This window comes from Setaria viridis, chromosome 3 (assembly GCF_005286985.2).
Source record: "Setaria viridis chromosome 3, Setaria_viridis_v4.0, whole genome shotgun sequence".
In the NCBI taxonomy this organism is placed as follows: domain Eukaryota; kingdom Viridiplantae; phylum Streptophyta; class Magnoliopsida; order Poales; family Poaceae; genus Setaria; species Setaria viridis.
In genome coordinates, this window is record NC_048265.2 from 41875530 (window position 1) to 41879796 (window position 4267).

Here is a 4267-nt window from a genome sequence, read left to right on the forward strand (position 1 = left end):
TAGTTACCCGTGTTGATGTCCTAATCCAACCGGGCGAGTCTTTTTTGTTTTTCTTTTTTTCCTGCCTATGGCCTCTCAGAGCTGTAGTCTTATATTTTTCTGCTATATTAATGAAACACGCACTATCTTGTGGGGTCGGTTGAAAAAGAATATACAGTTAAGCATAAAAAGATGATTTCAGAAAATGCAGAATGCATCATTCAGAACAGCACAGCAAGTTCAGAAACGGTCAGTGGCAAAAAGATTAGAACTAATCAAATGTATCCTGCATTCCCACTTCAGTTGATCTGAAGTCGACTAGGAATTAACCTGGCGAGTTGCACATAATAACTAACCGATTCGCGGAATTTTCAATGCAGAAAACTCGATTCAGAGGCAAGAATAAAGGAAATCGTGAGATGAGTATTTCTCTCGCGCTTGACTGGATGCTTGGCTTGCTTGGGTGGCAGTGGGGGTTGCGTTGGTGAGTGGTCTCTCTCTTAAGTGATCCGGTAAAAGTCCTTGTAAAACTAGTTATATAACATATTCAATCCATCCATCCCGAGTTGCAGTTGACTTTAGTTGTATTAAATATCTATCTTTAAACAAATTTATACAAAAGAATTGGCATCCGTAACGCTAAATTATTTTTAAAAAAATCACCATGAAATGTGTTTTAATTATTCATTAATCGGTATTGTAGATATTATTATATTTTTTAATAGCACCAAAGATGAACAATTTAGATGCAAATTTGGAGAGCTACTTGAGATTCCATTTTGCAATGGGTGTATAATTTAGACAAATATTAGTGGTTAATTTGATTTATTTTTTAAAATGGTAGAGGTGTCCAATTTAAATATAGATAGAGGTTACTTTAGACTAGTTTCACAAGAAGTAGCGGATAATTTGTAAGAAAAGATAAAAGATTAAAGAACTATTAATATCAATGATTTATAGGTTCAGAACCCGCCCGCGGTCGCCATGAGCTCCGCCTGACCTGAACACGACATGGTCGAGCTGGCAGATGGTTCGCCCCGACGCATCCTCCATCACGTGGCACCTCGATGTGGGGCTTGGATCTCTAGCCTTGTGATGTTGTGGTTGCATCCGTGTCTCTGTCCAGTTCCTGCCCGACCTCAAGTCCTCAACAGGGGAGTAGTGTTGATAGTATTGATGCACGAGTTGTTGGCTCTGCCGATCAGGTGACTCCTAGTTGGACTCGGACTCTTACGCATCTCGTTATACATAGAAGAAGGTGCCGTTGGCAAACGCCAATCGAGGACGTCACGATGGATGCACACCAGCAACAGAAGAGTACACAGGCGTCGGCGAGGAAAAGATCCATTGTTACACCACCTTACAATGGCCGGAGACAGCTCGCCTTCAGGATCCGCCGGCGAGGCTTCACCTTCGAGGGCGGGCCGAGCTTGCTGATCATCGACCGCGACGGCATCTGGTCCGTCGCCCACCGGCGCTACATCCGGACGACGCGCCACCGCCGGTTCCACGGCCTGAAGGCGGAGCTCGACCCCGTCAGAGCAGGCCACGAGGCGTGGGTCCGCAGGTTCGGGCTGGACACGTGGCCGCAGTACGCCCAGGACGAGGACCTCCGGTCCCTGCGCCGGAAGCTGGCGGGCTTCTACTGGGGCGTCATGCCGGGGGCCGAGAAGAGGAGGACGGTGAGGTTCTACCGTAGCCGGCGGCGGCGGCGGCGCGCCGCGTGCTTCGCCGCCGCGGTGGTGTGCCTGGCCGTGGCTGGTTTCGTGCTGCTGAGGCTGGTGATGATGGGATTCTGCGGCGTGAGGGTGGGCCTGGTCCTGGGCTCGGGGTACCTTGTCGCGGCGTACCTGCTGGATAGGGCGTGGCATGCGTATGAAGTATGAACCCTAGTCTACGAAATAACGAAACTGTGTTCCATTGATATTATATTGCACCTTTAAGTTTGTGAAAATCTTGCCACATTTCCCATAGATAGCTATCACCGCCGACTTGTAATTCGGCCCGGCGGTGAAACCAGGGTCTCGGATCCGAAATTTTTATGTGATACGGTTTTGAGACGCTATCGTCTGGCGCGAGCCCCCTATCCTGCCTCGCCCCCACCCCTCCCGGAATCTCCTCCCCCTCTCCCTCCCTTCTCTTCCTCTCTCAACCTCCTCTACCCGGTCCCCCTACCCCTCCCCCTCTCTTTCGCTCTCAGCCTCCTCCGTCCGGTCTTCTCCTATCTCCATCACGGATCTCTCATGTCTCCTCCTCTCTCCCCGTCCCGGATCTCCACGAAGGGGATGAGGTACGGAGGCAGCCAAGGTGCAAGGCTGCTGCCCCTCAGTTGACGCTCATTATTGCCACCTTTTTAATGCTATTTAAGTGGTATTTTAGACTAAATCTTATACTAACCCGCAACTTGGTACCTGAAATAACCTCATATTCGCATATGTATTGTGTTTTGAACCATATTGCAAAATTAGAGGAAATACGACATAAAGTGAGGGTTTTTGTAAAAGTTGGATTTGGATCCAAACTTTGGATATTGAAAGACAAAATCAAGAATATTGGACAGCAGACCCGCAGGAGCAGCTGAATTTGCATGGGTCATATCTTCCTCATCCGAACTCTGGTTAGGGTGAATTTGGTGAGAACATTGCATGGCTTGAAAAGATCTGCAACTTTCGTATGGAGCACTTGGACGTTTGAGGCTTGTAGGGGGCAGGTCGATCGGCTCAAGAGGCCTATGTTGATCGGCCTGGCCCTTTTCTGAGTTGGTTCAACGTGCCCTTCGTCCCATGGCACCTCTAGCCTATAAATATCTCCATTCTTCATCGGCATACATATCCATCCACCAGAACTTGATGAAACCTAGGGCATTCACCAGAGGAATCTCTTTTGAATCTTAAGCCAAAGCCCTGGCAGCGCCTCCTTTCTCTCTCTAAATCTCTAATCCAAGACATGCATCTCCAAATCCAACACCGCAGCAGAGCACCACATGTTTGATCGATGTTGTGGCTTCGATAGAGAAGGAATAATGTAGCTGTTGGTTCCATCGCGTTGGAACCGAGCGATCAGCCTGCGCTATTGAGCTGGCAGTGGCACCGGCTGACTAGCAGCAGGGCATGCCGGCCTTCGCTCCTCCCTCATCGCCACAGGCCCACAGCTGCATATGTGTTTGCTTTGCTTTAGTACAGATACCGTTCTAGAAGAAGGTGCTGATCAGCTGATGCATATGCATTTGCTTCAGTCGACATGCTATTTCACGGCAGGTCAATAAGAAAAATCAGTCCTCTTTAGTTGGAATGCGCAAAGAATGGCGTCCCCTTTGGAATGAGAATTTTCTCAGTTAAGCAGTGACCTAATTACGCAGTTGCTACAATCTAGGCATGCACGATTATTTTTCCTCATGTAAAGATCAAAATGATACCGTTTTCAATTTGTCTCGTCCCAAGACAATTGACTATGACTATTTTGAGGAAACAATTTAAGAATTTAAGATAATTTATATGATTGTAATTATATAGAATCTTTATTCGTGAAGAAGATGTTACAGGGAGTACTATCATCAAACCAGACTCAACCTTTCTGCTAACTCATGCAGCATATATTTTATATTAGAAGTGTTACAATTTCTCTAGCTTCAAAATTTCATGTTTCACATCCTTTAGAATCCAATCAAGTGACACTGTCCAACACTCAAAAGGGCACCCTAGCGATGCACTGGCTAACGCAACGGTCGAAAATTTGGTGCGGACGGTCCCCAAACCAGTCTCCATGAGGACCAGCCTTGGATGGCCGACGCGTGGACATCCCAGCAATCCGGGCCCTGCTTGCCCCTGCTCGCCCGGCTCCCAACCGCGACACGAGGACATGGCGCTCGTCATCGTACGCGCTAGACCCGGACGTGCTCCCGGCCTTCGTATCGGCTGTCTCGGACGCGCACCCCCACCGACAGAACATCGCGCACGGCGTCCCACCAGCGCAGCACCGTGGCCCCGCTCGTCCCACAAATCATCGCCGACGCGCTCGGCCGCGTGCGCGATCAGGGCTCATCTGTCAGTGCCACACTCGTTGACACCACGCACTCCGGCCTGGCGGCCTGTGATGGACGCCCTACTCATGCAAGTCAACATCACGCCTGAAGCCGAGCCTACACGAGCGCCTGCCAAGAGCCAGCGAACTGCATGTTAATTCGATCCGATGGATAGGTCTGCACAGAAACAACTCTGGGGACCATCACGATTGAATTTTCTTCCCAGATATCCTACTTAATGATCTTTGATGCTGACCCTGAATGTCT